At 39.2% G+C, this 27,069-nt stretch overlaps 1 non-coding gene across 1 annotated transcript; it reads right to left on the reverse strand.

Annotated features, from left to right (window-relative positions):
- Positions 1-24,785: 24,785 nt before the first annotated feature.
- LOC112712491 (small nucleolar RNA R71) lies at positions 24,786-24,893 on the reverse strand. Its single transcript, XR_003157807.1, has one exon. It is a non-coding gene; the product is annotated as a small nucleolar RNA R71 (small nucleolar RNA).
- Positions 24,894-27,069: the final 2,176 nt, after the last annotated feature.

The raw sequence follows: 27,069 nt of genomic DNA on the forward strand, positions 1-27,069 counted from the left end.
ATTGATGAAAATGAGAAGAGCAATCCGGAAAGGGACTCCTCAAGGTTCCCCAACCATTTCTGTGAACTTGTGTTTCCCTCCATGGTTGAAAGGAACTATCATGCCGAGCACCTACTCACCCCTCCAAACCATATTGCTCATTGTATTCTGCCCTGCATTGAGTGGTGAGGATGGGAGTTTCTGCTGAGAAAACCACAATAGGCCAACCTCTCGTGGGTGGTAGAATTTTACACCAATTACTACCTCCCTTCTCTTTAGTCAGTATACATGCGCCAAAAGCAAGTCCTGATTTCAGAAGAGGCTATTCAGTAAGTGCTTATTGTCTTACCGATACTGGAGGAAATGGATGGCTACCAAGAGTTCTTGCGTCGGCAGAGTGAATTTGGGTTTGATTGGAAATCTATTCTCTGAGTCATTGCTGAGCCAGAGACATTTTGGACCCAAGGACGACTCCGGATGTGGCCCAAGTGCATTGATGCACGCTACCTCACTGTGGAGGTTAGAGCTTGGGTCCAAATTCTATCTTACTATGTGCTTCCTAGCACCCACAAGTTGTCCTTCACGGCAGATCTCACCCTCCTTGTTTGGTGTATTCTCACGGAGAGGCTAGTGAACATACTTCTCCTCATCAAACAAGCAATGGGTCAAGTACACGCTCGGGGTAATCTACCATTTCCAGCATTGGTATCTGACTTAGTTGCTGCTGAAGGAGTTCCTTGGGAGACCACGGACATGACGACCATAATTTCGACAATGGGCGACATAGTCCCAAGCGGGAAATACTTACAGCCTCCCACAGACACCCCAAGCCTCAACATACCCCATCCACCTACTGTGCCTACCACCTCATCCGCACTACTGGTGCACGAAATTGCAATCACACTTTTGCAATCCCGCACAACTAACCAGCAAGTGCACTGGGTCGTCCAAGTAATACCTTACGCAAGTAAGGGTCGATCCCACGGAGATTGTTGGCTTGAAGCAAGCTATGGTTATCTTGTAAATCTTAGTCAGGATATCAGAAATTATCAGGATTGATTATGAAAAGCAAAAGAACATGAATTAAGTACTTGTTTTGCAGTAATGGAGAATAGGTTGGGGTTTTGGAGATGCTCCATCTTCTGAATCTCTGCTTTCCTACTGTCTTCTTCTTCAAGCACGCAAGGCTCCTTCCATGGCAAGCTGTATGTAAGGGTTTCACCGTTGTCAGTGGCTACCTCCCATCCTCTCAGTGGAAATGTTCAACGCACCCTGTCACGGCACGGCTATCCATCTGTCGGTTCTCAATCAGGCCGGAATAGAATCCAGTGATTCTTTTGCGTCTGTCACTAACGCCCCGCCCTCAGGAGTTTGAAGCTCGTCACAGTCATTCAATCATTGAATCCTACTCATAATACCACAGACAAGGTTTAGACCTTCCGGATTCTCTTGAATGCCGCCATCAGTTCTAGCTTATACCACGAAGATTCCGGTTAAAGAATCCAAGAGATATCTACTTAATCTAAGATAGAACGAAGGTGGTTGTCAGGCACACGTTCATAGTTGAGAATGATGATGAGTGTCATGGATCATCACATTCATCCGGTTTAAGAACAAGTGATATCTTAGAATGGAAGCAAGCATGATTGAATGAAAAACAGTAGTAATTGCATTAATCCATCAAGACACAACAGAGCTCCTCACCCCCAACCATGGGGTTTAGAGACTCATGCTGTGGAAGGTACACAAAGAAACGTGTAAAGTGTCATGAGGTACAGATACAATGTCAAAAGATCCTATTAATAGTAAACTAGTAACCTAGGGTATACAGAAATGAGTAAATGACGTAAAAATCCACTTCTGGGTCCACTTGGTGTGTGCTTGGGCTGAGCAATGAAGCATTTTCGTGTAGAGACCTTTTCTGGAGTTAAACGCCAGCTTTTATGCCAGTTTGGGCGTTTAACTCCAAGTTTTATGCCAGTTCCAGCGTTAGACGCTGGAATTTCTGAGGCTGATTTGCCACGCCGGTTTGGGCCATCAAATCTTGGGCAAAGTATGGACTATCATATATTGCTGGAAAGCCCAGGATGTCTACTTTTCAACACCGTTGAGAGCGCGCCAATTGGGCTTCCGTAGCTCCAGAAAATCCTCTTCGAGTGTAGGGAGGTCAGAATCCAACAGCATCTACAGTCCTTTTCAGTCTCTGAATCAGATTTTTGCTCAGAACCCTCAATTTCAGCCAGAAAATACCTGAAATCACAGAAAAACACACAAACTCATAGTAAAGTCCAGAAAAGTGAATTTTAACTAAAAACTAATAAAAATATACTAAAAACTAACTAGATCATACTAAAAACATACTAAAAACGATGCCAAAAAGCGTATAAATTATCCGCTCATCACAACACCAAACTTAAATTGTTGCTTGTCCCCAAGCAACTGAAAATCAAAATAGGATAAAAAGAAGAGAATATACTATAGACTCCAAAATATCAAGGAAACATAGCTCCAATTAGATGAGCGGGACTAGTAGCTTTTTGCCTCCGAACAGTTTTGGCATCTCACTCTATCCCTTGAAGTTCAAAATGATTGGCATCTATAAGAACTCAGAACTCAGATAATGTTATTGATTCTCCTAGTTAAGTATAATGATTCTTGAACATAGCTAGTGTATGAGTCTTGGCTGTGGCCCAAAGCACTCTGTCTTCCAGTATTACCACCGGATACATACATGCCACAGACACATAATTGGGTGAATCTTTTCAGATTGTGACTCAGCTTTGCTAGAGTCCCCAATTAGAGGTGTCCAGGGTTCTTAAGCACACTCTTTTTGCCTTGGATCACAACTTTATTTCTTTCTTTTGCTTTCTTTTTCTTTTTCTTTCTCTTTTTTTTTCGAATTTTTTTTTTTGTATTCACTGCTTTTTCTTGCTTCAAGAATCAATCTAATGATTTTTTAGATCCTCAATAACAATTCTCTTTTTCCTCATTCTTTCAAGAGCCAACAATTTTAACATTCTCAAAACATCAATTTCAAGAGACATATGCACTGTTCAAGCATTCATTCGGAAAACAAAAATTATTGTCACCACATCAAACTAATTCAACTAGTTTCAAGGATAAATTTCGAAATCCTGTACTTCTTGTTCTTTTGTGATTAAAGCATTTTTCATTTAAGAGAGGTGATGGATTCATAGGACATTCATAGCTTTAAGACATGAATTTTAAATTTTATTAATTATGAATTAAGAACAAGACTCAAAAATAGATATAAGATGAGACTAAAAAAAATAAAATTAGAAAACAAAAATTTAAACTAGGCTCCTAATGATAGAGGTTTTCACAGAGTTAGGACTCAACAACCTTGATTTTGAGAAGTGGATGCTCCCTCAGCTTGAGAGGAGAGATTTTGGCGTTTCAACTCTTGGAGTTCACGCCCCTGCTTCTCTTGTTCCTTCAGCAATTTGCAGAGCATGCAGTTCTGATTCTGTTGTTCTTCCTTCAGTTGCTCCATAGTCTCTTGCAACTTGTTGATAGATGCTTCTAGGCTAGCCCAGTAGCCAATTTCAGGGAATTCAGGGAGGAACTCCTGCGCCCTCCTTTTGATAGAGTTGTCTTGCATTTGTCCTTCCATTGACTTCTTGGTGATAGGATGTTCAATGGGTATGAATTCATCTACTCCCATCTTTACCCCAGCCTCTTTACAGAGCAAGGAGATCAAGCTTGGGTAAGCTAGTTTAGCTTCAGTGGAATTCTTATTTGCAATTGTGTAGATCTCACAAGCAATCACATGATGAACCTCCACTTCTTTTCCAAGCATAATGCAATGAATCATCACTGCTCTCTTGATAGTGACCTCAGAACGGTTGCTAGTGGGCAGTATGGAATGCCCAATAAAGTCTAGCCAACCTCTTGCAATTGGTTTGAGGTCTCCCCTCTTGAGTTGGTTTGGGACACCCTTTGAATTGGTTATCCACTTAGTTCCAGGGAGGCATATGTCCTCTAGAACTTGATCCAACCCTTTATCTGCTCTCACCATTCTCCTATTAAAGGATTCAGGATCATCTTGCAGTTGAGGTAATTTGAAGATTTCTCTTATTTTGTCCAGATGGAAGTACATAACTTTCCCTCTGACCATGGTTCTGTAGGTATGGTAAGCAGTTCCAGTCATTCTCTGCTTATCTGTTAGCCACAGATTTGAGTAGAATTCCTGAACCATATTCCTTCCAATCTTTATTTCAGGATTGGTTAGAACTTCCCATCCTCTGTTTCGAATTTGCTCTTGGATCCCCGGATACTCATCTTCTTTCAGATCAAATTTTACTTCCGGGATCACTGACCTCAGACCCATTATTTTGTGATAATGGTCTTCATGTTCTTTGGTTAAGAACTTCTCTTGATTCCAAAGATTCTTTGGATTATTCTCTTTCTTTCCTCTTAAATTGGTTTGTTTTCCCTTAGGAGCCATGATCTTGATGAATCTTGGCTTAGTGATCACGGAAAAGCACACCAAACTTAGAGGTTTGCTTGTCCTCAAGCAAAAGAAAGGAAAGAAGAGAGAGAGAGGAAGAGTAAATTCGAATGGTGTGGTGGAATGAGGGGGGCCAAACGTGTATTTATAAAGTGGGGAGGAGAGATTTCGAAAAAAAGAAAAATTTGAAAGGAGATTTGAGAAGATATGGAAAGAAATTGAGAGAAGGGTAAGTTTTTGAACAAAATTTGGGAATGATTTGAGAGATTTGAAGAATGATTTTAGATTTTTGAAAATTTGAAAGTGAATGATGAGAGATTGAAACGTGTTTTTGTAGAAAAATATGGGTAAGAAGAGGAAAGTTTGAAAAAATTTGATTTGAAAACAAAGTTGTGGTCCCCCCACCTTTCTGGCGTTAAACGCCCAGAATGGCACCCATTCTGGCGTTTAACGCCCATTTGTTGCCCCTTTTGGTCGTTTAACGCCCAGCCAGGTGCCCTGGCTGGCGTTAAACGCCAGAATTCCTTTATCACTGGGCGTTTTTCTAAACGCCCAGGATGCTGCACACCTGGCATTAAACGCCCAGAATGGTGCCCATTTTGGCGTTTAACGCCCAGAATGGTGCCCATTTTGGCGTTTAACGCCCAAAATGGCACCATTCCTGGCGTTAAACGCCCAGAATGGTACCCATTCTGGCGTTTAACGCCCAAAATGCCCCTTACTGGCGTTTTTTCGCCAATAAGCTCTTTTTCTCTGCATTTTGAGCTGAATCCTTCTGTAACTCTGTGAATTCCTTCATTTTTGATACTTGCCTCTGTAAGAACAAATCATATAACCTCCTAATGACTGGGTTACCTCCCAGCAAGCGCTTCTTTACTGTCTTTAGCTGGACCTTTACTGAGAATCACTCAAGTCTCAGTTTTGAGCATTCCTGCTCAAAATTGCCTTCAAGATAATGCTTGATTCTCTGTCCATTAACAATGAACTTTTTGTCAGAATCAATATTCTGAAGCTCAACATATCCATATGGTGATACTCCTGTAATCACATACGGACCCCTCCACCGGGATTTAAGTTTTCCTGGAAACAGTCTGAGCCTAGAGTTGAAGAGTAGAACTTTTTGTCCTGGCTCAAAGACTCTGGTTGACAACTTCTTGTCATGCCATTTCTTTGCCTTTTCCTTATAAATTTTTGCATTTTCAAAGGCATTGAGTCTGAACTCCTCTAGCTCATTTAGCTGGAGTAATCTTTTTTCACCAGCTAACTGAGCATCCATGTTTAGGAATCTGGTTGCCCAATAGGCTTTATGTTCCAGTTCCACGGGCAGATGACAGGCCTTCCCATACACCAGTTGGTATGAAGAGGTTCCTATAGGAGTCTTGAATGCTGTTCTGTATGCCCACAGAGCATCATCCAAGCTCTTTGCCCAATCCTTTCTTCGGGCTATCACAGTCCGTTCCAGGATTCTTTTTAGCTCTCTGTTAGAGACCTCAGCTTGCCCATTTGTCTATGGATGATACGGAGTTGCCACTTTGTGGCTAATTCCATATCTAACCATAGCAGAGTATAGCTGTCTATTGCAGAAATGAGTGCCCCCATCACTGATCAGTACTCTGGGAACACCAAACCTGCTGAAGATGTGTTTCTAGAGGAATTTTAGCACGGTCTTGGTATCATTAGTGGGTGTAGCAATTGCTTCTACCCACTTAGATACATAGTCCACTGCCACCAGAATGTAAGTGTTTGAGTATGATGGTGGGAATGGCCCCATGAAGTCAATGCCCTATACATCAAACAATTCTATCTCTAATATCCCTTGTTGAGGCATGGCATATCCGTGAGGCAAGTTACCAGCTCTTTGGCAACTGTCACAGTTACGCACAAACTCTCGGGAATCTTTATAGGGAGTAGGCCAGTAGAAGCCACATTGGAGGACTTTAGTGGCTGTTCGCTCACTTCCAAAATGTCCTCCATACTGTGATCCATGGCAGTGCCATAGGATCCTTTGTGCTTCTTCTCTGGGTACACATCTGCGGATCATTCCGTCTGCACATCTCTTAAAGAGATATGGTTCATCCCAGAGGTAGTACTTGGCATCTGAAATTAATTTCTTTCTTTGCACTCTGCTGTACTCCTGGGGTATGAACCTCACAGCTTTATAGTTTGCAATATCTGCAAACCATGGAGCTTCCTGAATGGCAAAGAGTTGCTCATCTGGGAAGGTCTCAGAGATCTCAGTAGAAGGGAGGGACGCCCCAGCTACTGGTTCTATTCGGGACAGATGATCAGCTACTTGGTTCTCTGTCCCTTTTCTGTCTCTTATTTCTATATCAAACTCTTGCAGAAGCAACACCCATCTTATAAGTCTGGGTTTTGAATCCTGCTTTGTGAGTAAGTATTTAAGAGCAGCATGGTCAGTGTACACAATCACTTTGGATCCCACTAGATAGGATCTAAACTTGTCAATGGCATAGACCACTGCAAGTAACTCTTTTTCTGTGGTTGTGTAATTCTTTTGTGCGTCATTTAGAACACGGCTGGCATAATAAATGACGTGCAGAAGCTTGTTATGCCTCTGTCCCAACACTGCACCAATGGCATGGTCACTGGCATCACACATTAGTTCAAATGGCAATGTCCAATCTGGTGCAGAGATGACTGGTGCTGTGACCAGCTTAGCTTTCAGGGTCTCAAATGCCTGCAGACATTGTGTGTCAAACACAAATGGTGTGTCAGCAGCTAGCAGGTTACTCAAAGGTTTTGCAATTTTTGAAAAATCCTTTATGAACCTTCTGTAGAATCCTGCATGCCCCAGAAAGCTTCTGATTGCCTTAACATTGGCAGGTGGTGGTAATTTTTCAATTACCTCTACCTTTGCCTTATCCACCTCTATTCCCCTGCTTGAAATTTTGTGCCCAAGGACAATTCCCTCAGTCACCATAAAGTGACATTTCTCCCAGTTTAAAACCAGGTTAGTCTCTTGGCACCTTTTCAGGACAAGTGCTAGGTGATTAAGACAGGAGCTGAATGAGTCTCCATATACTGAGAAGTCATCCATGAAGACTTCCAGAAATTTCTCTACCATATCTGAGAAGATAGAGAGCATGCACCTCTGAAAGGTTGCAGGAGCATTACACAGACCAAAAGGCATCCTCCTGTAGGCAAACACGCCAGAAGGGCAAGTAAATGCTGTTTTCTCTTGGTCCTGAGGATCCACTGCAATTTGGTTGTAGCCTGAATAGCCATCCAAAAAGCAGTAATAATCATGACCAGCTAGTCTTTCTAGCATTTGGTCTATGAATGGTAAAGGAAAATGATCCTTTCTGGTGGCTGTATTGAGCCTTCTGTAGTCAATACACATACGCCACCCTGTGACTGTTCTTGTAGGAACCAGTTAATTTTTTTCATTATGAACCACTGTCATGCCTCCCTTTTTGGGGACAACTTGGACAGGGCTCACCCAGGGGCTATCAGAAATAGGATAAATAATCCCAGCCTCTAGTAATTTAGTGACCTCTTTCTGCACCACCTCCTTCATGGCTGGATTTAGCCTCCTTTGTGGTTGGACCACTGGTTTGGCATTATCCTCCAACAGGATCTTGTGCATGCATCTAGCTGGGCTAATGCCCTTAAGATCACTTATGGACCACCCAAGAGCTGTCTTGTGTGTCCTTAGCACTTGAATCAGTGCTTCCTCTTCCTGTGGATTTAAAGCAGAGCTTATAATCACTGGAAAAGTGTCACCCTCTCCCAGAAATGCATATTTCAGGGATGGTGGTAGTGGTTTGAGTTCAGGTTTGGGAGGCTTATCCTTCTCCTGAGGAATTTTCGAAAATTCCTTTGTTTCCTCTGGTTCTTCTTGATCAGGTTGAGCATCCTTGAAGATGTCCTCAAGCTCTTATTCTAGGCCTTCAGTCATATTGATCTCTTCTACCAGAGAGTCAATAATGTCAGCGCCCATGCAGTCATTTGGTGTGTCTGGATGCTGCATAGCTTTTACAGCATTCAACTTGAACTCATCCTCATTGACTCTCAGGGTTACTTCCCCTTTTTGTACATCAATGAGAGTTCGTCCAGTTGCTAGGAAAGGTCTTCCTAGAATGAGAGTTGCACTCTTGTGCTCCTCCATTTCCAGCACCACAAAGTCAGTTGGAAAGGCAAATGGCCCAACTTTGACAATCATATCCTCTATTATGCCTGATGGATATTTAATGGAGCCATCAGCAAGTTGGAGGCATATCCGGGTTGGTTTGACTTCTCCAGTCAACCCAAGCTTTCTGATAGTGGATGCAGGTATTAGATTGATGCTTGCTCCAAGATCACATAGGGCTATCTTGGTGCAGGCACCTTCTAATGTGCATGGTATCATAAAGCTTCCTGGATCTTGAAGCTTTTCTGGTAAGCTTTTCAGAATGACTGCACTGCATTCTTCAGTGAGAAACACTTTTTCAGTTTCTCTCCAATCCTTCTTATGACTTAAGATTTCTTTCATGAACTTAGCATAAGAAGGTATTTGCTCAAGTGCCTCTGCAAACGGAATCTTTATTTCAAGAGTCCTTAGATAATCTGCAAAGCGGGCAAATTGCTTATCCTGTTCCGCTTGGCGGAGTTTTTGAGGATAAGGCATCTTGGCTTTATAGTCTTTAACCTTAGATGCTGCAGGTTTATTCCTTACAGAAGTGGTTGAAGAAGCCTTGTTAGAGGGATTACTGTCAGCACTCTCAGGTGTCTGATCTTCCCTTGGCGTCTGAACGCCAGGATTGGGTGGAAAATGGGCGTTTAACGCCAACGTTTCCCCCTTTTCTGGCGTTTGAACGCCAGAACTGGGCAAGGAATGGGCGTTTAACGCCAACTTTCCTTCCCTCTCTGGCGTTTGAACGCCAAAAGTGTTCCTCTCTGGGCTCTTACTGTCCTCAGAGGGATTTTGAACAGTGGGTTGGTTATCCTCTGTCAATTGTTCCTTATTTGGCCTTCTGCTCTTTTGAGCAGTGTTATTCAGTGTCTTCCCACTCCTCAGTTGAACTGCTTGGCATTCCTCTGTTATTTGTTTAGATATTTGCTGTTTTGCTTGATTCAACTGCAGTTCTATGTTCTTGTTAGCAACTTTAGTTTCATGGAGCATCTCTTTAAATTCTGCTAACTGTTCTGTCATCAGGAGCAATTGTTGATTAAGCTCAATCATCTGTTCTTGAGGATTAGGATCAGTGACTACTGTCATGACTTCCTCTTTTGGAGAGAACTCATTGCTAGAGTACAAATATTGGTTTCTAGCAACAGTGTCTATAAGCTCTTGAGCCTCTTCAATTGTCTTCCTCATGTGTATAGATCCACCAGCTGAGTGGTCTAAAGACATCTGAGCTTTTTCTGTAAGCCCATAGTAGAAGATGTCTAACTGTACACACTCTGAAAACATTTCAGAGGGGCATTTTCTTAGCATACCTCTATACCTCTCCCAGGCATTATAAAGGGATTCATTATCCTCTTGTTTAAAGCCTTGGATGTCCAGCCTTAGCTGTGTCATCCTCTTTGGAGGGTAAAAGTGATTCAGGAATTTGTCTGATAACTGTTTCCATGTCTTTATGCTTGCTGTAGGTTGGTTATTCAACCACCTCTTAGCTTGATCTTTTACAGCAAATGGAAACAGTAATAGTCTGTAGACATCCTGATCCACCTCTTTATCATGTATTGTGTCAGCAATTTGTAAGAATTGTGCCAGAAACTCAGTAGGCTCTTCCTGTGGAAGACCAGAATACTAGCAATTTTGCTGCACTATGATAATGAGTTGAGGATTTAGCTCAAAGCGGCTTGCTTTGATGGGAGGTGTACAAATGCTACTCCCATATGCAGCTGTAATGGGGTTAGCATATGACCCCAGAGTCCTTCTGGACTGATCAATCCCACTTAGGTCCATAATGGATAAAGGGAAATGATATGGATTGCAAATAGATAAAATTTTTTTTTTGAATTAAACGAAAAAGATAAAATAAAAAAAGAAGATAAAATAAAAATTCGAAAATTAAAAAGAAAATAAGATCAAAGCAAATTGAGAACTGAATCAATTAGTCAATTAAAAAGATTTTGAAAACAGCAATTAAAAAGATATGATTGAAAAATTTTTATGAAAAAGATTTGATTTTTGAAATGAGGAAAGAGAAAAACAACAAAATGACACCAAACTTAAAATTTTTAGAAAATCAAACACTAATTTTTCGAAAATTTTAAGAGAAAAACACAAAGAGGACACCAAACTTAGAATTTTTACGGATCAAAAAGGGACTAAAGACATGCAAATTCGAAAATTAAAAGAAAAACAAAAGCATGCAATTGACACCAAACTTAAAGTATGAAACTAGACTCAACTAAAAGACTCTAAACCAACAAAAATAAAGCAGTCCTAATCTAAGCAACAAGATAAGCCGTCAGTTGTCCAAACTCGAACAATCCCCGGCAACGGCGCCAAAAACTTGGTGCACGAAATTGCAATCACACTTTTGCAATCCCGCACAACTAACCAGCAAGTGCACTGGGTTGTCCAAGTAATAGCTTACGCGAGTAAGGGTCGATCCCACGGAGATTGTCGGCTTGAAGCAAGCTATGGTTATCTTGTAAATCATAGTCAGGATATCAGAAATTATCAGGATTGATTATGAAAAGAAAAAGAACATGAATTAAGTACTTGTTTTGCAGTAATGGAGAATAGGTTGGGGTTTTAGAGATGCTCCATCTTCTGAATCTCTGCTTTCCTATTGTCTTCTTCTTCAAGCACGCAAGGCTCCTTCCATGGCAAGCTGTATGTAAGGGTTTCACCGTTGTCAATGGCTACCTCCTATCCTCTCAGTGGAAATGTTCAACGCACCCTGTCACGGCACGGCTATCCATCTGTCGGTTCTCAATCAGGCCGGAATAGAATCCAGTGATTCTTTTGCGTCTGTCACTAACGCCCCGCCCTCAGGAGTTTGAAGCTCGTCACAGTCATTCAATCATTGAATCCTACTCAGAATACCACAGACAAGGTTTAGACCTTCCGGATTCTCTTGAATGCCGCCATCAGTTCTAGCTTATACCACGAAGATTCCGGTTAAAGAATCCAAGAGATATCTACTTAATCTAAGATAGAATGGAGGTGGTTGTCAGGCACACGTTCATAGTTGAGAATGATGATGAGTGTCACGGATCATCACATTCATCCGGTTTAAGAACAAGTGATATCTTAGAATGGAAGCAAGCATGATTGAATGAAAAACAGTAGTAATTGCATTAATCCATCAAGACACAACAGAGCTCCTCACCCCCAACCATGGGGTTTAGAGACTCATGCTGTGGAAGGTACACAAAGAAACGTGTAAAGTGTCATGAGGTACAGATACAATGTCAAAAGATCCTATTAATAGTAAACTAGTAACCTAGGGTATACAGAAATGAGTAAATGACGTAAAAATCCACTTCTGGGTCCACTTGGTGTGTGCTTGGGCTGAGCAATGAAGCATTTTCGTGTAGAGACCTTTTCTGGAGTTAAACGCCAGCTTTTATGCCAGTTTGGGCGTTTAACTCCAAGTTTTATGCCAGTTCCAGCGTTAAACGCTGGAATTTCTGAGGCTGATTTGCCACACCGGTTTGGGCCAACAAAACTTGGGCAAAGTATGGACTATCATATATTGCTGGAAAGCCCAGGATGTCTACTTTTCAACGCCGTTGAGAGCGCGCCAATTGGGCTTCTGTAGCTCCAGAAAATCCTCTTCGAGTGCAGGGAGGTCAGAATCCAACAGCATCTGCAGTCCTTTTCAGTCTCTGAATCAGATTTTTGCTCAGAACCCTCAATTTCAGCCAGAAAATACCTGAAATCACAGAAAAACACACAAACTCATAGTAAAGTCCAGAAAAGTGAATTTTAACTAAAAACTAATAAAAATATACTAAAAACTAACTAGATCATACTAAAAACATACTAAAAACGATGCCAAAAAGCGTATAAATTATCCGCTCATCAACCACCACAAAGATCCATCCACCAACGAATCAAGGATCTACACAAGAAGATAGATAGATATGAATTGTGGAATCAACGCCGATTTGCTTACAAAAAGAAGCTTTTGAGTTTTATTACCCCATCTATGGAGGAGCCCGATATATCCACATCCACCTCGACTCCATCTGACAGTAGCAATCATGAGGAGAATAGTGGAGGTTCCAGCCCCGATCGCCCCTTGCGCATTGCTAGTAGCACGTAGGACCGTGCTAATTTTTAAGTGTGGGGAGGTCGTTTGATCGATCTCTGTGGGGTAATAATCTCCTCTTTTCAACATCTATGAACTTCAATTTTTTTTGTTTGGTTAGTTAGGACACGTTGCATGTTACTTAGCTTTTGCTTGTGAATATCTCTTGCATGATAGCTATTTCTTGTAGAACTACTTAGTTAGGATAATACTTTCTTTCCAAGAAAATGTGTTTTTAGGGCATCCCACCAATTTTTGAAATTTTCTTTTTGTGAAAACTTGCTTGAGGAATGTATTTTGGAACATGATTGGTGAGTTGAGAACACAAGCTTGTAAGATTTGAGCCTAATGATGTGGTTACATCTTATAACCACTTATTTTCTTCTTGTGTGCAAATATTCTCTTCCTATGATTGCAATCCTTGCTTTGTCTGATTCCATATGTCCTTTATTTTGTGTGTGAATACATTTACATGATTGAGGCCATCATTTCAATAGTCACTTTTCTAAAATGGCCTTAACCCTTTTATCTACCATTACTAACCAATTTTGAGCCCATGAGAAACCCTTTTGTTCTCAAATTTAGCACATCAACACCTCTAAGTGAAAAAAAAAATAATGAATGTCCCTGGATTTGGATCCTTAATTAGTTTAGGTGAGTGGGGGTGTGTGTCATCCAAATGTGAGGGAATACTTGGAAACTTGGGTAGATATAAAGGTAAGTTTTTGTAATTGTAATGAAAATTTTGGGAATGGGGAACATACTCGTGTATTGAATGATTGGACCACATGCATTGGCACCCTTGTACATAAAACCCCCAAAAAGAAGGGGACAAGAAAAAAAAAGAGAGAGACAAAAAGAAGAATGTAAAGAAAAAGAAATAAAAAAATCAAAGAAACAAAAACATAGAAAAAGAAACAAAAAACGGGACAAATTGCCCCAAGGCGAAGCCAATGATCACCAATGCATGTGGGTTGTGAATTAAAGAGAAATACATGAGCGTGTGGAAAAGTGGACAAATGGGTAGCTAGGTTGTGTATTAGAATTGCATAGGTTGTTGCATGTGTTAGGTGAGAGTCTAAGCTAATCAAAGATACAAATTTTAAGCTCACTTGGCCATACATGCATCCTTACCCTTACCATAGTCCCATTACAACCGAAGATAAGACCTCATGATAATTGTATGCATGCATTAAATAATTATTGATTGTTAGATGAAAGACAAATCTTGGAAAGCATGATTAAGGGAGAATTGAGTGACGAACCCTATACACTTGAGCGAATAGAGCGGATACACTTCCGGTGAGGGTTCGATGCTCAACTTCTTGTTCCCGGCTTTCACAAGCATTCATCTCGCAAGTTATATGCACCTCATCTTGATGTTTAAATTGGTAGGATTGATGGACTATCATGTCACCTCTGCCCTATATTCACATATGTTCTTGGAGGATAAATTCACCCTTGACCAAGTAGATAGATGCATTTGCATTAGTTGCATTTCATAAACCTCTTTCTCTTATATCCTTTGGTCTTTCTATTCTTTAGCATAAGGACATGCTTGGTTTAAGTGTGGAGGGGTTTGATAAACCCCAATTTTATGGTTTATCTTGTGTTGATTTGAACGGATTTTATCAATACTTTTTGCACTTATCCACATAAAATGCATGGTTTTTTGTTTCCTTCCTTATTTTGCCTCATGATTGAAAACATGCTTTTCTTGGCCCAAAAATGCTATATTTTGATCTCTTCTATTACCATTCGATACCGTAATTCATTTGTTAAGTGATTTCTGAGTTTACAGGGCTAGATTGGTCTAGAAGATGGAAAGAAAGCATGCACAAGTGAGGAAACATGGAGCTTTGGAGCTTTGGAGTCCGAGCATCGACGCGCATGCATATATGACACGCACGTGTGGATGCGTGCTGCTGAGAATCAGTGCGCACAGCTGATGCTTTCGCGTGTATGGGAAAAACTGCACCGACGCGCACGCGCACATTGCGCATATGCGTGGATTAAGAAGCCCATCGATGCGCACACGTACTTGGCGCGTACGCGTCGCGTCCAACACGTGACCTCATTAATGAAATCGTGGCTGGCGATTTCTGAGGATTTCCAGGCCCAATTCCAAGCACACTTTGAAGGGAAAAAAACCCAAGGATTGTAGGGGGAAAGGGGGATCACACATGACACACTTAGACACAATTTTTGCTAGTTTTTGGTTCTTGTTCTTCCAGAGAGAGTAACCCTTATTCTTCTCTAGATTTATTTTGATTTTGATCTCCCGTTGTTGAACTTCTGGATTGGATTTTGTTAATTGTTAGTTATGATTACTTAATTTGAATTCCCTAGTATAATTTTGCTTAGATCTTGTGTTGAATTATGTTATCTTGTTATTTTCCAATTTTCTACCCATTTCTTGAATATTATGGATCTTAAATTCTATGAGTATATTGATGTTTTCTATGATCATTAGTGTTATTTGAGTTATTCTTTGTAGATAATTGTTAGTGGGTCCTTATAATTTCCAATTTAACTGCAATTTTAATATGTCATTTTTTATTGCATTCCACGTGTTTGATGAATTGTTTCCTTTGATTATGGAGTAGTTCTTTTTACTCTTGGTCTAAGCTATGAGAATTGGGTGACCATGAGTCATTGGGTCTCATTGGATTGTTGATTGGAGAACCCTTAATGGTCAAGTTGACACCCATTGACACCAACCCACTATTAATTTGTGTGAAATCCCTAACTGGTACTTGTGTTCGCTATTAAGCACATCATTAACTCTAAGTAAAAAACAATGTTCTTAATTTGAATCCTTGGTTAGCTTAGACTAGTGAAAGTGCTCATGAATTGAGTGTGGGAAAATTGGGTTTGGAAACTTTGGTTTGAGAATTGGGTGTTGTATATTCTTGTGAAAATGTGAAAAAGAATGTTGAGGACATGTTTATGCATGAAATACCTTGATCATATGCATTGAGAAAAAAAAAGAAAAGAAAAAAGTGATGAGAAAAAGAAAAGAATAGGAGCAATAATGAAAGGGGACAAAATGCCCCAAAGTAAATGATGGTAGCAATGCATATATAATGTACTCAAAGTTGGATGCATAAATATGTGAAAAACATAGTTAATGGGTAGTTAGATTTTATACTCTAATTACATGGATTGTCTCAAGTTAGGTGGGAAGTTTAGGTTAATCAAGGATTCAGATTTTAGTCCACTTAACCAAATACAATCCTACCTTGACCCAAACCCCATTACAACCCCTTAAAAGACCTCTTGATATGTGTATTTTGTGCATTAAATCTTTGTTGATTGGTAGAAGAAGAGAAAGTCTTAGAAAGCAAGATTAGTAGAGAATTGAGAGAATCGAACCTCAAACACCTGAGCGATTAGAGTGTATACACTTCCAGTGAGGGTTCGATGCTCGATTCTTTGTTCCCGGCTTTCATGAGCTATCTTTTTCTTGCAAGTCTATTTGTACTTCATTTTTATGATTTGAATTAGTGAAATCTAGTTCATATTTGTTCTTGAAAGGTTTATTTACTTTTCACCAAGTAGGTAAAAGCATTTTGCATTTGGCTACATTCATACAGATAGGTTGTATTTCATACATTCTATTATTCCTCTTTACTCTTATAGTTTCTCTTGAGCTTAGCATGAGGACATGCTAATATTTAAGTGTGGGGAGATTGATAAACCGCTATTTTATGTTTTATCTTATGCTTAATTCAGTAGATTTTATCCATCATTCTCACACTTATTCATAGAAATCGCATGTTTTACATTTTCCTTCCTGATTTTGTGCTATGATTGAAAACATGCTTCTTCGGCCTTAAATTTGCTATGTTTAATCCTCTCTTATTACCATTCGATGCCGTGATATGTTCGTTGAGTGTTTTCAGGGTTTATAGGGTAGGAATGGCTTAGAGGATGGAAAAGAAGCATGCAAAAGTGGAAGGAATACAAGAAATTGAAGGAATCGCAAAGCTGTCAAGCCTGACCTCTTCGTACTTAATTGACCATAAAATAAGCTTCAGAGGTCCAAATGAGGCGGTTCTAGCTGCGTTGAAAAGCTAACATCCAGGGCTTTGAAATTATATATAATTTGACATAGTTGCTATGCTGTTAGGCAACGCGCAAAGCATACGTACACGTGGATGGTGCGGCAGAGAAACGACGTGTACGCGTGACAGAACCATGTGCTGTACGTATTAGAAATTGCTGGGGGCAATTTCTGGGCTACTTTTAGCCCAGTTTCAAGCTCGAAAACACCGATTAGAGGCTGCAGAGTGGAAGAATCAAGGAGACACTTCTCATTCACATAAATGGAGGTTTTAGATGTAGTTTTCTAGAGAGAGCCTCTCTCTAGGTTTTAGATATTAGTTTTATTCCTTTTCAAATTATGAATTCTATCTTATTCCAATTTAGTTTCTCTTTTACTTTTAATTGTTCTAGCATTCTAGTTTATTTACTTCCCTTGTTGATTACTCTATCTTCCCCATTTAGTTTATGAATTCTCATGTTAGATTTGATTTTCCTATTTAATGCAATTTGAGGTGATTCATATTTATGATTGATTTCTTCAATTTATGTTATTGATGCTCTCAATTGGTTGTTTGAATTTTATTATTTCTTATTTCTTTTTTATGCTTTTGTGTTGTGCCTACCAAGTGTTTGATAAAATACTTGGAAGGATGTTAGAGTAGATTTTATGCTCTTGGCTTGGGAAGGTAACTTAGGAACTCTTGAGTTATTAATGTCCAACTAATTGATGATTGGAGCCATTAACTCTAGTTCTCACTAATTGAATTGGTGGAGAACTGGGACTTATAGACTTAGATTGATATAACTCATTTTACTTTCCTTTACTACTAGTTAGAGGATGAATTAATGGGATTGATCCTTGCCAATTCTGATGTTGTGGTTGGTGATAAGAAGAGAGATCCTTGACCACCAAACCTTGCCAAGACCTCTTTATCATTTGACTTTTATTACCATTTACTTTTTCTTGTTTCTTAATCCAAAACCCCAAAAATATACAACTCATAACCAATAACAAGAACACTTTCCCGCAATTCCTTTGAGAGACGACCCGAGGTTTGAATACTTCGGTTATTATTTTTAGGTGTTTGTTACTTGTGACAACCAAATTTTTGTATGAAAGGATTCTTTGTTGGTTTAGAAACTATACTTGCAACGAAATTTCATTTGTGCAATTCTAGACCACACAAAAGTCCATTCATCAAATACCATACACATTTTTACATTGTTCTATATACCATATGAGCCACTAAACCTCTTAGGTTAAGGTTAGGAGCTCTGCTGAGTTTTATGGATTAATAAAAGTACTACTGTTCAATTTCAATTCATGTTTGATTCTCTCCTAAGATGTATCTTCGTTCTTCAACATTATGAATGAGTTGAACCATCAAAAGTTATCTCTATTCTACATGGGTTCAACGAGTGTCTTTCATTGGATATTAATGAGCCACTAGTTTGAGGATACGTCTCTTAGACGGCTAATCCACGAGACATCAGTTCAGCCGAGGTATGGGGAGATTATGGACTTTATGGTAGAGCCTAGAATCAAGGCACAACATTCTCTGATCCGGAAGATTCGACCTTGTTTGTGGTGTTTCGAGTAGGATCACCAAGGGAATGAACTGCAGGAGCTTCACCCTCATTCAGACTGGATGCGCACTAAATCCTGGTGTTCAGCCTAGAGGAAGATTGGCGGCCGCTCAAACCGGCGTTGATCACATACAGCCTGCTATAGAAGAATCATTCATAGTTGGAGTAGACAGTAAGAAAGGATTGATCCAGAAGAACAAAACATCTCTGAAGCCTTAACTATCTTCTTATCATTCGATTCACAACCACTGAGTAACGTTATCTTTATTTTACTTTTATGCGCTTAAACCACTAAACAACTTTTTTATTTGGCTGACTAAAATTTACAAGATAACCACTATTTGATCCAAGCCAACAATCCTCATGGGATCGACCCTGACTCACCTCAGGTATTATTTGGACGATCTAGTGCACTTGCTGGTTCAGTTGTACGGAGTGTGGGAATCCGTGCACCAAGTTTTTGGCGCCGTTGTCGGGGATTGTTCGAGTTTGAACAAACTAACGGATTATCTTGTTGCTTACATTAGGTATTGTTTTTAATTTTGTTTGACTCTTTTATTTTCTTTTTTGAAAAAAATAAAAAATTTCTCAAAAATCTTTTCTTTTCTTTATTAATCTTTATCTTTTGTTTGAGTCTTTTGTTCTTATTCTTGTTAGAGTTCAAACTTTCTTGAGTCTTTTTCTCAAAATTTTCAAAAATAGTGTCTTTTGCTTGAGTCTAGTGTCAAATCTTAAGTTTGGTGTCCATTGCATGTTCTTTAATTGCTTTGAATTTTTCGAGTTTGTTCTTGGTGTTCTTGATCTTCAAATTGTTCTTGTTTTTCTTTTTGTTTTGATCTTTAAAATTTTTAAGTTTGGTGTCTTTAGGTGTTTTTCTTTAAGATTTTTGAAACTTAGTGTCTTTAGATCTAAAAATTTTAAGTTTGGTGTCATTTAGTTGTTTTTCTCTTTCATCATTAATTCAAAAAAATAAAAAAATATCTTTTCTGTCTTTTTTCTTTAATTTTTGAAAATCACAACAAAATTTTCAAATTTTAATTTCACAATCATTAGCTTATTTTATCTTAGTTTTAAATATCAAATCCAAATCTTTTCAAAATCAAATCTTTTCAAAAATTATATCTTTTTCAAATCACTATCTTATCTTTTTATCTTTCTTTAAAATTCAAAAATCTTATCTTATTTCATATTCAAATTTTAAAATTCAATTTCAAAATTTAAAATTTCAAAATCAAATCTTTTTCAAAAATCAAATTTCAAATCTTATCTCCTCCAAATCTTTTTCAAATCTTTTCAAATCCTTATCTTATCTTTTCTAATTTCAAATTTCAAAATCTTATCTTTTTTCAAATCTTTTCAATTTCTATCTTATCTTTCTAATTTTAAATTTTAAATTCAAATATTTTCTAATCTTGTATCTTATTTTAATTTCAAATCTTTCTTAATTAGTTACTTATTTTCTCTTTCTTCTTTTTCAAAACTTCCTAACTAATTCCTCTCTCCTCTATTTTCAAAAATCTCTCTTTTTCGAATTATATCATCTAACTTTCAAATCTTTAGTTAATTAACTTTTATTTTTGAATTTAATTAATAAATAAAAATAAAATAAAAATAAAAATAAAAATAATTTAATTATATTTTCTCTTTACTTATTTCTTCTACCTTTCTTTCACCATGAACCCAAATGGGAATGAATAGTTCAAAAGAACTTTGGGGTCTTACATGTCCCCCAGTCCTGACTTCTCTGGGAAAAGTATTAGTATACCTCCTATTAGAGCAAGTAACGTTGTGCTCAATTCTCAGCTCATTATTCTGGTGCAACAAAACTGCCAATACTCAAGACTCCCACAGGAAGAACCTGCTAAGTTCCTAGCAAACTTTCTATAAATTGCTGACACAGTACACACTGAGGGAGTATATCAGGATGTTTATAGACTGTTACTTTTTCCCTTTCATGTAAGAGATCAAGAAAAGAGGTGGTTGGATAACTAGCCCAAATCTAGCTTGAAAATATAGAAGCAGCTAATAAATAAATTTCTACATAAATATTTCCCTCTAAGGAAGTTAACGCAGTTAAGATTGGATATCTAAGGCTTCAAGCAAGAGGACAATGAATCTCTTCATGATGCTTGGGGAAGTGATGACAAGTCATTTTAGGCTACCTTCACAAGCCTTTTTCATTAGTTTTTACTTGGGTTTCATGCATTTTTAGGCAATAAGTAAGTGTTTGGATGAGAATTTCATGCTTGTCTTGATTCAATCAAACATTGTTAATTTTATGCATTTTTCATAAGATTTACGTAAGAATTGTTTGATAAAATGAATGATGCAAAATCCTATGATTATGCCATGGCTTTGATGTATCTGTTTGGTTGATGACAGGCAAGAAAGGAGTAGAGAAGTGGAAAAGAGTGATGCGTTCCTCACCAAAAAAGTTTTGCAAGGGACGTGTACGTGTGGGAGACGCGTACGCGTCGAAATGGAGATTTGTGGAAGACCACGCGTATGCGTACATGACGCATACGCGTGGGTGTGAATAGCCCTCGCAAGCCAAGAACGCTATGCTCTCTTTCAACAAACGCCTATGACAATTTTCAAATTTGGGATTCAAAGTTGGCAATCGACGTGTATGCGTGAGTGATGCGTACGCGTCGGTGTGAATTTTTGTGAAGAAGTATGCAAATGCGTGGATGAAGCATCAGCACAGAAGTAGTATTTTGCAATTGATGAGCGGATAATTTGTACGCTTTTTGGCATTGTTTTTAGTATATTTTTAGTATGATCTAGTTAGTTTTTAGTATACTTTTATTAGTTTTTAGTTAAAATTCACTTTTCTGGACTTTACTATGAGTTTGTGTGTTTTTCTGTGATTTCAGGTATTTTCTGGCTGAAATTGAGGGACCTGAGCAAAAATCTGATTCAGAGACTAAAAAGGACTGTAGATGCTGTTGGATTCTGACCTCCCTGCACTCGAAGCGGATTTTCTGGAGCTACAGAAGCCCAATTGGCGCGCTCTTAACGGCGTTGGAAAGTAGACATCCTAGGCTTTCCAGCAATATATGATAGTCCATACTTTGCCCAAGATTTGATGGCCCAAACTGGCGTTCAAAGTCACCCTCAGAATTCCCAGCGTTAAACGCCGGAACTGGCACAAGAATGGGAGTTAAACGCCCAAACTGGCATAAAAGCTGGCGTTTAACTCCAAGAAAAGCCTCTACACGAAAATGCTTCAATGCTCAGCCCAAGCACACACCAAGTGGGCCCGGAAGTGGATTTTTATGTCATTTACTCATCTCTGTAAACCCTAGGCTACTAGTTCTCTATAAGTAGGACCTTTTACTATTGTATTTTCATCTTTGGACATCTAGTTCTTAGATCATATCGGGGTAGTTATCTTTGTTCTGATGCTATCTTAGATCATTGGGAGGCTGGCCATTCGGCCATGCCTAGACCTTGTTCTTATGTATTTTCAATGGTGGAGTTTCTACACACCATAGATTAAGGTGTGGAGCTCTGATGTACCTCGAGTATTAATGCAATTACTATTGTTCTTCTATTCAATTCCGCTTGTTCTTGTTCTAAGATATCACTTGTTCTTCAACTTGATGAATGTGATGATCCGTGACACTCATCATCATTCTCACCTATGAACGTGTGACTGACAACCACCTCCGTTCTACCTTCGATTGGGTGAATATCTCTTGGATTCCTGATACACGATGCATGGTTGATCGCCTGACAACCGAGTGCTCGCCTGACAACCGAGCCAGCCATTCTGTGAGATCAGAGTCTTCGTGGTATAGGCTAGAACTGATGGCGGCATTCAAGAGAATCCGGAAGGTCTAACCTTGTCTGTGGTATTCTGAGTAGGATTCAATGACTGAATGACTGTGACGTGCTTCAAACTCCTGAGGGCGGGGCGTTAGTGACAGACGCAAAAGAATCATTGGATTCTATTCCGGCCTGATCGAGAACCGACAGATGGATAGCCGTGCCGTGACAGGGTGCGTTGAACATTTCCACTGAGAGGATGGGAGGTAGCCACTGACAACGGTGAAACCCTTGCTTAAGCTTGCCATGGAAAGGAGTAGGAAGGATTGGATGAAGACAGTAGGAAAGCAGAGAGACGGAAGGGACAAGCATCTTCATACGCTTATCTGAAATTCCTACCAATGAATTACATAAGTATCTCTATCTTTATCTTTATGTTTTATTCGTATATCACCATACCCATTTTGAGTTTGCCTGATTGAGATTTACAAGGTGACCATAGCTTGCTTCATACCAACAATCTCTATGGGATTGACCCTTACTCGCGTAAGGTTTATTACTTGGACGACCCAGTACACTTGCTGGTTAGTTGTGCGAAGTTGTAGTGATCACAATTTCGTCCACCAAGTTTTTGGCACCGTTGCCGGGGATTGTTGAGTTTGGACAACTGACGGTTCATCTTGTTGCTTAGATTAGGTATTTTTCTTCAGAGTTCTTAAGAATGAATTCTAGTGTTTCAAGGTGATGTTCTTATCATCACCAAAGCTGATTGATTTTCATCAATTTAGCACTTGAATGCAATGTCCTGCTGAAGCTTGTTCAGCCATGTCTAATTTCTTTAGACTGAAGCTTTAGACTAACATTGCATGATTCCTGGAATTCTCATTAAGAATTTTGATACCTTTATTTTCTTTTTCCACTTAATTTTCGAAAAATAAAAAAAAATATTACAAAATCATAAAATCCAAAAATATTTCTTGTTTGAGTCTAGAGTCTCATGTTAAGTTTGGTGTCAATTGCATGTTTCTGTTCTTATTGCATTCATGCATGTGTCTTCATTGATCTTCAAGTTGTTCTTGATGATTTTATTGCTCTGATCTTTGAATTCTATTGACTTGAGTGTTTTGTGTTTCTCATATGCATTCTCATTAGTGACAGTAGTATACAAACTGCTAAGTTTGGTGTCTTGCATGCATTGTTATTTGATTTTAGTTGCATTTTGATTATTCCTTATTATTAAAAATCCAAAAATATTTTTAATTTGTGTCTTTTCAAGTCAATAATACAGAGAATTGAAGATTCAGAACATACAGAAGAGGAATTGCACAGAAAAAGCTGGGCGTTCAAAACGCCCAGTGAAGAAGGACAGACTGGCGTTTAAACGCCAGCTAGGGTACCTGGTTGGGCGTTTAACGCCCAAAAGGGTAGCATTTTGGGCGTTAAACGCCAGAATGTGCACCATTCTGGGCGTTTAACGCCAGGATGGCACAAGAGGGAAGATTTTGTTTTCAATGCAAATTTTTTTCAAGTTTTCAAAATCTTTTCAAAATCAAATCTTTTTCAAATCAATCTTTTCAATCAAATCTTTTTCAAAATCAAATTCTTTCCATTTTCAAAAATACTTGCTATCAATTAATGATTTGATTCAACATTTCAAGTATGTTGCCTTTTCTGTTGAGAAAGGTTTAATGTTTGAATCATATCTTTTCTTGATAGCCAAGTCATTAATTTTTAAAATCAAATCATTTTAAAATGTTTTTCAAATCATATCTTCTCAATCACATTTTTTTTAAAAAAAAAAAACCAATCATATCTTCTTAACCACATCTTTTTCAAAATAGTTTTCAACCAAATCTTTTTGATTTCTAATTTCAAAATCTTTTTCAAAATTCACTTTACTTCTTTCTCAATCATGGTTTTCGAAAATCAATTAGTGTTTTTCAAAATGTTTTCAAAATCTTTTACTTAAATTTTCAAAAATTACTTCCCCTCTTCTCACATCCTTCTATTTATGGACTAACACTATTCCTTAATGCAAAATTCGAACTCCATCTTCTTTGATAAGTTCAAATTTTCTACTTCTGCCTTCTATTTTTCTTTTCCTCTGACACCTCAAGGAATCTCTATACTGTGACATAGAGGATTCCACATTTTCTTGTTCTCTTCTCTTTCTTATGAGCAGGAGCAAGGACAAAAGCATTCTTGTTGAGGCTGATCCTGAACCTGAAAGGACCTTGAAGCGAAAGCTAAGAGAAGCCAAGGCACAACTCTCTGTAGAGGACCTAACAGAAATCTTCAAAGAAGAAGAACCCATGGCAGCCGAAAACAACAACAATGCCAACAATGCAAGGAAGGTGCTGGGTGACTTTACTGCACCTACTCCCGACTTCTATGGGAGAAGCATCTCTATCCCTGCCATTGGAGCAAACAACTTTGAGCTTAAGCCTCAATTAGTTTCTCTAATGCAACAGAATTGCAAGTTCCATGGACTTCCATTGGAAGATCCTCATCAGTTTTTAGCTGAGTTCTTGCAAATCTGTGACACTGTCAAGACTAATGGGGTTGACCCTGAGGTCTACAGACTTATGCTATTCCCTTTTGCTGTAAGAGACAGAGCTAGAATATGGTTGGACTCACAACCTAAAGAAAGCCTGAACTCTTGGGAAAAGCTAGTCAATGCCTTCTTGGCAAAGTTCTTTCCACCTCAAAAATTGAGTAAGCTTAGAGTGGAAGTCCAAACCTTCAGACAGAAGGAAGGAGAATCCCTCTATGAAGCTTGGGAAAGATACAAACAATTAATCAGAAAGTGTCCCTCTGATATGCTTTCTGAATGGAGCATCATAGGTATTTTCTATGATGGTCTCTCTGAACTGTCCAAGATGTCTTTGGATAGCTCTGCTGGAGGATCTCTTCATCTGAAGAAGACGCCTACAGAAGCTCAAGAGCTGATTGAAATGGTTGCAAATAACCAATTCATGTACACTTCTGAAAGGAATCCTGTGAACAATGGGACCAATCAGAAGAAAGGAGTTCTTGAGATTGACACTCTGAATGCCATACTGGCTCAGAATAAAATATTGACTCAACAAGTCAATATGATTTCTCAAAGTCTGTCTGGAATGCAAAATGCACCAAGCAGTACTAAGGAAGCTTCATCTGAAGAAGAAGCTTATGATCCTGAGAACCCTTCAATAGAAGAGGTGAATTACATGGGAGAACCCTATGGAAACACCTATAATCCTTCATGAAGAAATCATCCAAATCTCTCATGGAAGGATCAACAGAGACCTCAACAAGGTTTCAACAACAATAATGGTGGAAGAAACAGGTTTAGCAATAGCAAGCCTTTTCCATCATCTTCTCAGCAACAGACAGAGAGTTCTAAGCAGAATACCTCTGACTTAGCAACCATGGTCTCTGATCTAATCAAAATCACTCAAAGTTTCATGACTGAAACAAGGTCCTCCATTAGAAATTTGGAGGCACAAGTGGGTCAGCTGAGTAAGAAAATTACTGAACTCCCTCCTAGTACTCTTCCAAGCAATACAGAAGAAAATCCAAAAGGAGAGTGCAAAGCCATCAACATGGCCGAATTTAGAGAGGAGGAAGAGGCAGTGAACGCCACTGAGGAAGACCTCAATGGACGTCCACTGGCCTCCAATGAGTTCCCCAATGAGGAACCATGGGAATCTGAGGCTCAAAATGAGACCATAGAGGTTCCATTGGACTTACTTCTGCCATTCATGAGCTCTGATGAGTATTCTTCCTCTGAAGAGGATGAGTATGTCACTGAAGAGCAAGTTGCTAAATACCTTGGAGCAATCATGAAGCTAAATGACAAGTTATTTGAAAATGAGACTTGGGAAGATGAACCCCCTTTGCTCACCAAGGAACTGGATGACTTGTCTAGGCAGAAACTGCCTCAAAAGAGGCAGGATCCTGGGAAGTTTTCAATACCTTGTACCATAGGCACCATGAACTTCAAGAAGGTCTTGTGTGACCTAGGGTCAAGTGTAAACCTCATGCCTCTCTCTGTAATGGAGAAGTTAGGGATCTTTGAGGTGCAAGCTGCAAAAATCTCACTAGAGATGGCAGACAACTCAAGAAAACAAGCTTATGGACTTGTAGAGGATGTTCTGGTAAAAGTTGAAGACCATTACATCCCTGCTGATTTCATAGTCCTAGAGACTGGGAAGTGCATGGATGAATCCATCATCCTTGGCAGACCCTTCCTAGCCACAGCAAAGGCTGTGATTGATGTTGATAGAGGAGAGTTGATCATTCAAGTGAATGAAGAATCCTTGGTGTTTAAGGCTCAAGGATATCCCTCTGTCACCATGGAGAGGAAGCATGAAGAGCTTCTCTCAAAACAGAGCCACACAGAGCCCCCACAGTCAAACTCTAAGTTTGGTGTTGGGAGGCCACAACCAACTTCTAAGTTTGGTGTTGAACCCCCACATTCAAACTCTAAGTTTGGTGTTGGGAGGTTCCAACATTGCTCTGAGTATTTCTGAGGCTCCATGAGAGCCCTCTGTCAAGCTACTGACATTAAAGAAGCGCTTGTTGGGAGGCAACCCAATGTTATATTTTATCTATTTTCCTTTGTTATTTTATGTTCTTTTGTAGGTTGATGATCATGAGAAGTCACAAAATCAATTGAAAAAGCAAAAACAGAATGAAAAATAGAAAGAAAAACAGCACACCCAGGAGGAGAGCGTGCTGGCGTTTAAACGCCAGTAAGGCTAGCTGTTGGGCGTTTAACGCCCAGTCTGGCACCATTCTGGGCGTTTAACGCCAGAAAGGGGCACCGGACTGGCATTAAACGCCAGAAAAGGGCAAGCATTCGGCGTTAAACGCCAGAAATGGGCACCAGCCCGGCGTTTAACGCCAGAATTGGCTCAAAACGCATTTTTGCTTGTTACTTGGTGCAGGGATGACTTTTCCTTGACACCTCAGGATCTGTGGACCCCACAGGATCCCCACCTACCCCACCACTACCTC

The sequence above is a fragment of the Arachis hypogaea genome, chromosome 1, assembly GCF_003086295.3.
Source record: "Arachis hypogaea cultivar Tifrunner chromosome 1, arahy.Tifrunner.gnm2.J5K5, whole genome shotgun sequence".
Taxonomy (NCBI): Eukaryota; Viridiplantae; Streptophyta; class Magnoliopsida; order Fabales; family Fabaceae; genus Arachis; species Arachis hypogaea.